The sequence below is a fragment of the Cynara cardunculus genome, unplaced genomic scaffold (genome assembly GCF_001531365.2).
Source record: "Cynara cardunculus var. scolymus isolate 2C unplaced genomic scaffold, CcrdV1 Un_Scaffold_2406, whole genome shotgun sequence".
NCBI classification, from domain to species: Eukaryota; Viridiplantae; Streptophyta; class Magnoliopsida; order Asterales; family Asteraceae; genus Cynara; species Cynara cardunculus.
In genome coordinates this window covers 69,646-80,747 of record NW_020201081.1, presented here as the reverse complement: position 1 = coordinate 80,747, position 11,102 = coordinate 69,646, and the positions used below count along the sequence as shown (strand labels likewise).

The 11,102-nt window shown below is 29.6% G+C and overlaps 1 long non-coding RNA gene across 1 annotated transcript; it reads left to right on the top strand.

Annotated features, from left to right (window-relative positions):
- Positions 1-10,138: 10,138 nt before the first annotated feature.
- LOC112503028 lies at positions 10,139-10,428 on the top strand. Its single transcript, XR_003067822.1, has 2 exons — positions 10,139-10,245; positions 10,320-10,428. It is a non-coding gene; the product is annotated as an uncharacterized LOC112503028 (long non-coding RNA).
- The last annotated feature ends 674 nt before the right edge of the window (positions 10,429-11,102 follow it).

Here is an 11,102-nt window from a genome sequence, read left to right as displayed (position 1 = left end):
TTCTAGCGATCATCACTGAGTCTGTTCAGTGATCGCTGAAACATATATTGTGAATCCTACAGCGACAGCGATACTTCAAGAAGACAAAAATCACACCAAAGAACCTTTATCGAAATTCGAAGACTGAAACTGAAGATTAGAGACTAGCGCGTTCGTGATCTGAAGCGGCATTCAGTGATTACAACCTTATCAACATATGTGTGAAAACTGCCCTAGCCTCGCGAATGCTGAAGAGACCTTCAGCGTTATTCCAGCATTCAGCGATCAAGCGAAGTTTTTTGTGCAAGATTGTTTTTTGTCTTGTCCTTCCACACACAAAGGACAAACCCTTACCCTTTCTGGAGTAAAAAATTTATAGAGTTGTTATTAAATGCTAAAATAGAAAGCTAAACTTTTGGATGGGACACATATAAAAATCTAATTTTTTAAAAAAATAGGTATTTTACAAGTTTTTTAGATGGGAATTTTTTCTATTTTTTTATCAAGAACAAAAAAATTAGTGATAATAGGTAGATTAATAACTAACCCATGATTATAATTGAGGAAAAAAGTTATATTGTAATAAAAATGTATAAAAATACAATCAAGTATCATCTACTTTTACATATTTATTAATAGAGTAAATTACATTTTCATTTGTTAAAAAATTTGATTTTTGTTCTTTTGGTTTAGAAATTATGATTTTCATACCTATGGTTTATAATTTATTGTTATTTTCGTCTATAAACTTATTCTTACATTTTTATATATAAGGGACTAAAATAGTAAAGAATCGTAAACCATAAAACTTAAATACCAATAAATTATAAATCATAGAAACGAAAATTATAATTTTTAACAAAACAAAAGGACGAAAAACATAAATTAATCTTGTTAATATAAAAAGTCGTATTAACATTCTATAGATAAGAGAGGGAGTCTCCACTCGCCACCTTTATTAACAAGGTGTTCTCCTGAGGGATAAAAAATAGAATATTATATTTTTATTGGATGAAACATAAAATGAAGTCTATAGAATTTTTAAATCTTAAGGGCCGTTTATTAAATGCTTACACGGTAAGTATTTATTGAACAATTTTTCTCACCGAATGAACATGGCAAGGGATAAAATCTTACCCGGTAAAAGCGATGATAAGGATGGAGAGTTTTACCCGGTAAGTAAGGATGACGACTCTTACATGGGTAAGCGCTTACCAGATAAATTGTTGTATAAATACGTTTCGAAGTACTACAATTTTACCCGTTAAAATAGATTATAGTATTGACTTATAACGATAAACATCTATTAGATAGAAATTTTTTAGACATAAATATATACAAAATTAAGAAACCTACTATAAGATCGAGTTTATAAAATATAAAACAAATTTTATAGAATTTTTTGGACGTCACAACAAATTTTTTAAGATATTTTAAATAAAATTTTGTTAACTATTTTATATGATATATAAATTCTTGAGTGAATTATGTTTTTAGTCCCTGTGATTTGTTGAAAATTTCTAATTTCGTCGTTATGGTTTTGAAACTGCAATTTTCATCTCTATGGTAGTATTTATAAGATTTAAATTTATTGTTTTTTCCGTCCTTGTTGTTTATAATTTATTTCTATTTTAGTCATTCATACTTAAATGTATTATTTTGTCCTCAAGGACGAAAATATAAACTAATTGTAAACTACAGAGATGGAAATTGAAATTTCAAAACCACAAATATTATATCTGTAATTTCTAACAAACCATAGGAACGAAAAACATAATTTACCCAAAATTCTTATATTAAGATGTGTTTATTAAACACTTTTCTAAAATATATATAAAATAATTAATACGACATCTTATTTTATTAATGTTCTAAAAAAAACTTTCTAATACATCCAAAAACGTAATATAAACTTTTATAACATTTTTATGTACAATGTTTTATTGTTTGAGCATATAAACTTAAAATCTACACGACTCTATTAAGATATTTTGGGGCCGTTTACCTAAAAACTTACCCGGTAAGCACTTATCGGTAAAATTCAACATTATCGTTTACTTACCGAGTAAGATTTTATTCACCAAAACGCATCGTATGCAATAATTTATCCCGGTAAGCGCTAATCATGGCAAGAGTCGTCGTCCTCACTTACCGGGTAAGACTCTCGATTATTGTCTTCGCTCTTACCAGATAAGATTCTTAGTCCTTGTCATATTCATCCGGTAAGGTAACTTGGTAAACGGCACCTTAATCATTTTTGACGTTTTATAATCCCGATTTATTGTATTGACCATTATTCGAAACCACGCCTGATTTCATTATTGTACCCTTTATAATCTAAAAGATTCAAAATAAAAGATGAACCTTTTTTAAAGTTAGAAGAAGCAACTTCAATTTTGTCAACATTTGTTTGCAGAAAAAGTCGTCATGGGCTTGCTTTTGGAAAGCAACGTTTATAATCATAAGAATTTTAAATTACAAGTGCACTCAGTACAAAATTTGAAGCTTGTTATTGAGTCATGTTTACGGTGCTTAAATTATATGATGTCAATTTTTGTAATATAAACTTATACATTGATTTTACATATGTCTTTTCAGTATTAAAACCGTCAACATAAAATACGTGGAGAGCTTTCAATCATATAAACTCAAATTGCAAATATTTTTGACAAAATGCATCTTCTGTGACGGAACTAAAACTGTGAAGTGATGGAATACGCTATATATGTGTGGTCGACCTGAATTCAAGAATATTTTCTTGTCGTTTACAGAAAAGTATTGGAGATATACATCGAGTTGATGCTCGCTCAACATGGAGACCACCAGATTTATATCGAATCTAAGTTAATTTAGCTGCAATTTTCCGCTCAGATGGTGACATTGATGATATGGTGCAACTTAACGTGATCAAACACAATCAAAACAAATATATAAAGTTGATCAGATTTGTAAAGATCAAAACAGAACTAGACAGGAAAACCATAGATATTTTTTAGAACATGATATCATATAGGAGTTTTTGTAGTTGGTCAAAACTAGAGGAAGGATGCTTGAGAGATAGATGGTGGGGTAGAGTAATAAGCCGAGAGATTGGTTGTCGGAGTTCTAGGATAGACTAGGCGTTATCCCCTTGGCTTACCTTCGTTATGTTTCTATGTAACTACTTTTAATTATATGGTGTTGTTTTTTTTCTAGTCTAAGGGTCGTTTACCAACACTAACCGGATAAGAATAACCACCCTCAATTACTTTACTATAACACCCCTAGAATAGGAGATAATTTAAACTGTAAAATAAGACGTGATAAAAGTTTAACTAAATAAAAGCACCAACAAAGGGGAATAGTATAAGAGTTCGCATCAAAGAAATAAACGTAGATAACAACCTACTAATCTAAACCAATTTTAAATTTAGATTACGATGGGGTGTCACTGTAATCTCCGAAGGAATCTATCATAACGTAACTCCAAATGTCCTCCAAGATGATGTCCCTGACATGCCTCTACCAAATCATCACTCCACTCAAGCATTAGTTGTCCTGCCACCTTAAAATCCTGATATACATGTCATTTAAGAAAAAGTGATGGGCTTAACATCTAGTGAGTTTAACCATTATAGAATAAAGCTTAAAACATTGAAACCAAAGAGATAGATTTAATCAAGTCAATTAGTACCATTCTCTCCCTCATAAGGGCACAATATAATTTACGATGACGGGAGAGAGCCTTTTTGCCATTGATAGTGACTGAACACAAAAGTAAGTCAGATATCCATGTTATTTAAGCATCACTTACGGATTAACATTCATTAAGGGCAACCACTCCGGGTCTATAGTTTAATAAGTTAACAAGCTCAATTACTCCAAGTCTATTGCTTGTGGAGTCATAAAGTTCAACAACACTAAGTCTATAGTTTGGGATATCTAGAATCCTAGTTAAGCTCGTTCACTAGAAATTACATTATATTGGTCAATATTCGATGCCCAACTCCAAGATTCCACATCATATTGCCTATGAAGACCCAATGCCTATTTCAAGTTACATGAACATTTATATTCAAATAGTCATCAAGTGTGTAAAATCCTATTTTTATCAACAAATCAAATATATGACCATTTATAACTGGGTACCAAAACTCCTCAAAATCTTGAGATAATCATCTCCATTATATATAAAATCATTCCTCACACTTATTTTATCAAAATACATAAAGTCTCAAAACCTCCAAATTTGACCGACCTAGTTGGTCCAAAATCAAACAAATGGGAAATACATAAAATGGAAGTTTTGAGGAACTAAAATTCAACAATTTAACATGTATATAGTTTGTAGAAGTGTGGGATGAACTCACAATGCTAGGTTTTAGCCAAAATCTAGAAATCAAAAAAACCCTAGAAACATAGATGAACACTTGAATCTTGGATCCTAGACTTGAATCCTTAGATTTGATGGTGTCTAATCCCTTTGAGATGGTTGAGGAAGTGCCTTAAATGATTCAAATTCATAATAAATAAGGTAGGTGAAGAGAGAAATAGAGAGAAGAAGTGTAGGTAACAAAAATGGAGAAACAGACCCAAAATCGGCTCTTAAAACACTCTAGAACAGATCTTGCGACCCTACCTACAACCTCAAGTCATGCGGCAGGTCACGCGTGTTACCCAGCTTGCCCAATAGTAAGATACGTGACGACGCCTGTAGCTCGAGTTCGCAGGACAGGTCATGGCTTCCTGATTTTCATGTGATCTTGCCTTTTTCCTTGGTTTTTCTCGAATAGGTGTTTACCAAACATAAACACTAAACAATAAGTTTAATAATTGGCATCTTATATTCAAATCTAAATGAAATCCTAATGAAAAAATGTTCTAAAATTATCGGATGTTACATTTATCGAATAAAATCGGGATAGAATAGTAAGATAGTTGGTAAGCGTTTCTTACCCATTAAGCACTAACCATGTAAGAGTCACCGCACTCACTTATCGAGTGATATTCTCAGTTATTGTCATGTTTCTTACTAGGTAAGATTATATCGCTACTTATCATGCCTCTTACTGGATAATATTCCCGGCCTTGTCACACACACGTGGTAAATGATTGCCCAATTAGCATTTGGTAAACAACCCTTTAGTTTTCTTCTCAATTTTCATCTTTTGCTCTAATCTTCTTTCACTTTCCCTTTTCTTATCCCTTTTTTAAACATTCAAACTTTTGTTGTTAAACAGGGTTGCAGTCAGATAATAATGAATTAAACAATAAGAACAACAATTTAGATATCAAATCATCATGTATATTGATAGATCTCTCTCTACAATCTCTCTCTAAGCTAGATTGTCAATGTAGGCATCTATCTTCCAAGGGTAAATATGAACTAATTATACAAAGTGACTTCATTAAAGCTATGTTTTCCGTTTTAATGCTTTATGGTTGTATTCTTGGTTGTGTGGGTATTGGATTTTGGTTATATTTAACGGGTGTCCTGGTTAATGGGTTTTCATCAAGAAAATAGTGGATTTCATAAAGATGTTGCTTTTACGATAAATCATTTTATTTATGAAATTACGATTTAAATTAGTAGTTTTTCGATTTTACTGTTTTATAATGATGAAGAAAACTGTTTGAACTCACTAGGCGTTAAGCATAACCTTTTTGTTTGTCGGTATGTGCATCAGGTCCTTGGGAGAATGGTTCTAACGATACTATGATGAGATGAGTGCTTAACATGTTTTAGCTTATCGTTGATTTCTTTCACCTTTGGAGATTGCGACAGTTATTGGGTTATAATGACACCCGACCTTGACTTGGTCTTTATGTAAGGCTTTGTCTATCATTTGTTGATGATAATCTTAGATTCGATATTTGAGGTAATTCAAGTATTGATTAATAGAAAAGAGATTTACTCTTTATTTGTTTAATGAAAAATTTAAATTAGTCGTTTTTTTCCATATTTGAGGTGTTACAGATACCATTCTATATGGAATAGAGTTTAGGTATACATACATACCATCCTCAATTAACCCATGTTGATTGAATATAAATGCATCTTMAATAAATTTTCTAAAATGAATTAAATATTTTAATAAATAATTGATGCTACAAAAAATAGAGAAGTGTCGAAGTTGAATATAAATTTAATTTTTAATTATTTATTTTAAAAAATTAAAGTTTTGTTGAAGATGATAGTAGTATCTTTTCTGAAAAAGAAATACTGCCTTTTAAAAATGAGGCATATTTAAAAAAAAGAATCCTTTAGCCAACATATAGTAGTGGGTTGATTAGGATTTTCAAAATTAAAATGCTTTTATATGTTCTGTTTTTTGGATTCAATTGTATATAAATTTATTTTGGTTTTAATTTTTGAAGAATTTTAAAAACTTAGGGCTTGTTTGTTTTTTGAAAAAAAGTTCTTAATACCTCTTAAGTCTGACTTGATCAGACGTTTTATTTTCAAACCGTTTGATTTTTTTTTTAAATAAGAGCTAAAAAGCTCTTATAGTCCTCTAAAATTTTAAGTGGTAGTCTAAACTTTTAATGGGCTCTTATTCGCACAGCAGGACACCATATCAATCTCTTGCTTGATGTCCAACTACCAAATCTTACCGATTTGGACACCATATTGATCTCTCACTCGGTCTCAAGCTACCGATCTATCCAAATCATACGATCTGGACACCATATCGATCTCAAGCTACCTATCTATCCAAATCAATCTTTGCAAAACGATCTCTGCAAAACAATTTCTCCTATATATGAGTTATTTTCTGAGTATGATCAAACCAACGAACAAGGAGACGATGACGACACATTTAATGCAAAATGAATATTGCTTCTAGTCGTTATGAGACTTTGTTCGTGTTTATATTTATTCATATTTCAGACGTAAAAACAAACAGTTTGATTGATTCAGATTTCAAACTTCAGCACCACCTCTTATAAATCAGAAGTGAAATCAGATTTCAGACTTCAACACCTCTTAAAAAATAAAGGTCACCTTAATGATGTAGAGGATATTATGTATTTAAAAGAATATATGTGTCTTTGATTTAATTTTAGAACATATTATAATTTCATAAAAAAGAGGGCATGTGTTATATCGTTCCAACTTTTAAAAAAAAAAATCAACTTTTTTGTTTACACTTTTTTGTTTTTGTAGTGGACTTTACGATAAAATTATCTATACTATATTTTAAAGTATTTGATAAAAAAATTTAAAAATCATTTTTTTATGCATAAAGTACTGTATATTGATGTATATTACTTAAAATTCAAAATTAGAAGTAAATTATACATAAACTTATTAAAACTTCATGTTTGAATTCGTGTAACTAACTGCGGATAAAAATAATCAAATAGAGGATAAATATCTCATTTTAAATATAAAAAATCTAAAATATAATTAAGATAATCATTGAGTTCTAACAGAATATTTAATTATTATCTTAAATAAATATTTTTATTAAACCAAAAATAAATTAGTTCATTTTTTTAAATTTCAGTTAAATTATAGTAAAAATTTGAATTAAAGAAATTACACAAAAACAAGAACTTTTAAATAGTTAATTTGATACTAATATTGCTTATTTTTTTTCAAAATTTTATAATATCTTTAAATTTATATTTAATTCAAAAATAAAAACATTTTTTTTTCTCAAAATCACATAAAGTCGTATTATAACATCGATAGACCCAAAATATAAAACGAAACAATAAAATCAAGATGTATCTCGCTGTATTATGCGAGTACACTTATAGTAAAAATAAAACATTTAAACTCAGTTATATGAAAATATGTTCATTTAGATTGTATTTTATTATTAACGAGACATATAAGAAAATAAAATAAAAACCAAACTTAAATGGAAATTGTCACATGAGTTAAAAGTTGTTTATGACATAACCTTAAGTGTTTATAACACGATCTTCATCGATTCAATATGTTATATTTTATACTCTTTTAATGTAAAATAAAATATTCTTAGCATATTCTTATTTAATTATTATCATATAGATTTTTAATAATATCTCAAAATTTATTAACTTTCCAAGTTATACGGTTATGCCTACATGTTTTTTCAGGGGCCGTTTACCCAAATGGTTACCCGATAAATGTTTCCCGATAGGATTCAACATTATTTGTTTTGATACGTAAGATTTTAGTACATTAAAACATATCAATGCAACAAGTTACTGGGTGAGTGCTTACCTGGACAAGAGTCGTCATCATTACTTACCGGGTAAGACTGTATATCCTTTTCATTGCTCTTACCCAATAAGATTTTTGATTCTTATAAATTATATGTAACATTGTTTCACATATGCATCTTTAGATTGATATTTTTCAGATTTTTTTAATAAATATGTCATTGAGTTAACCATGGATTTATATAAGTTGAATACATAAAAATATAAATTTATTAAAAGTAAAAAATGAATATAATATTTAAAAGGTCATAAATGCGTGCATAAAGACAAATTTATCACGTGATACTTTTAACACCAAAAATAGTATAAATATGAATAGGGAAAAAAAATAAAATTTATAAAATTTGGAGATGCTTTAACTTTTTAAATTATGTTGTTAAAGAAATTATCAAATTTTTATTAATACTTTTTACGATGCATATAATCAGTTGGTAAAGAGATGGAACGACTTTGTCTATATAAAAAATAGATTCATTTCGTTGCTGCTAACCTCAGCAGCTAAGTGAACAAAAAGATATCTGGTTACATTGGTAGTTTTGAAAGTTGGTTTTGTATGAAATCAATTAAAATTACCGGTAATTAACTTAAATACTTTTTATATTGATAAATAATTATTAGGAACTCAAATTACAATTCGGAGAAAGAAGCTAAATAAAACCCCAACTTTATAAAATTAATGTGGACATTTAACTATAGTTGGAAATATCCCACAACCACACATGCGTCACTCACTCATTGTCTCATCCTTTGTTTCTGTCATGAAAATATTCTATATTTATTGTTCTGTTCAGTAAAAACTATATTCTATTGTTAATAATAAAAAAACCAATAAACTTTTTTTATTTTAAATGGTTTTAATTCTAAATTATTTTTTTTAATGAAAAAACCTTTAAACTTTCTCAATTTAAATGATTAAGTTCTTAAACTATTTTTTTGAATGTAAAACATGAGTAAAACCATATCCGTTAGCGTTTTCTATTTTATGTATATCTGTTTGCGTGCATCTCAATTATTTAATTTCAAAAGACTCCGAAGTTAACAGTTGGACAAATTTCCAATGGTTTTGAAAGGGCTCAAACCGGTGACCGGTAAGCAAACCCAAAATCTTATATAAAGGACAGCGTTATGAGTCATTTACCAAATGCTTACCGAGTAACACTCACCGACAAGATTAATTACCCTCACTTACAACTTATCATGTGACATTCTTGGTAATAAAAAATGAATTGTTTGTAAGCGTACTAAACCCAATAAGTGTTCATTGGATAAGAGTTTTTTTTCTCACTTACTAAGTAAGACTCTCTCGATCCTTGTTACGCCTCTTTTCAGATAAATTTTTTGGTTCTTGTCATGCTCAATCAGTAAGGTATGTGATATCGATAAACATTTATTCCAAAAATCAGAAATAATAGTCGTTCTCATATAATTGCCGTCCAATTTTCCCTAGTTTTTTGTACGTAATATTATGTTTACGTCTTTTAGAGAAAAAATCATTTTCACAATTCAAACCCTCAAACCTGACGTATTGTGCTTCTTCGGGTAAGAAGATTAAAAACCGGTTACGTCTTTCAAATACCCATCAAGTTAAATGTCTATTTGTATATAGTAATTATGAATAAACAACCAAGTCTCGAGTTATCTCTAGCTATATGTACTTTGTTATATATACGGTTGGGTTCACGTAAGAGTAGACTGTTTTCATGAGACCCGTGAGACCATATTGTTACACTTGAAACTTCACATGCAAAAAAAATCCGAATCTTCACAGCAAAAACCCTGTAAAGGTAACCCTCACAATGTTTTGCTGTGAAGTTTCAAGTGTAAAAAAATGGTATCATGAGTGTCACGAGAACAGGGCGGTCTCACGTGATATCAAGTTTGTCTCTCTCTCTCTCTCTCTCTCTCTATATATATATATATATATATATAAGATCACTCACTAATGCTATACAGTCTACAACCTCTGTCCAAGGTAGGATTGGAGGAAAGCGTTGGTGGGTTATGGGTGGAGAGCCATTCAGAGCTGTGGTTCTAAAGATGGAAGGGTCATCTCCTGCACCATCATAACAGGTTAGTTCTATTCAGATATCGCAGTTTCATATGCAAATCGATCTGGAGTTGTTAATTTCAAGATGAGTTTTCAGGTTGTGCTCTGAAATCATTGCATGCGTATCAGGAACCATAAGCTCAAACTAGATGTCGTCTACATACATTCAATCAAAATAAATGATTCGAAAGAAGCAACTCAACGTTACAATCTCAATTAAGAGTCTTCTGTTCTTGTGAAATTAGTCATTTTTGGAATCCGAAATCGATACAGAATTTCTTAAATTTAGAGTAAATAAGTATCGTAGTCTAAAACATATCAATAACCACATTGTATTCATCAAACAGAAAACAAAATTCGCTCGATTTGAATTCGTGTTTTTTCCTCAAATTGAAAGTTCGGTTTTTATTCAAACCGATAAACCCATATGTTCGGTTCGACAAAGAAAATTTAAATTTTTTTTTTTTTGTTTGGTTACAAGAATTTTAAACCGAATTAATCAAATCGAAAAAATTGGCGAATCTAAAGCAACGAGACAGAAGTACAAATTTCTTGTTATCAGTGTAAAGAATATTAAATTATTTCTACTTTCTACATATTTTGATCGTAACCGGTATATTTTTATAACTGTTAATAACATAAATGTCAAATTATCAAGTTATATTGTAGTTTTAAAATGTGACAGAATATCATATCAAAATCTATCAATATCATGTGGATTGAAAAAAAAAATTATCAGCTTAAATGGATTAAAAAAACCGAAGAAGATAAACGTTTGTTACATTGATTAAGATAACAATCATTATATCAATATACAATAAGGAGCCATTTATCAAATACTTACTCGATAAGTGTTTATTGGTACAATTTAACACTATTA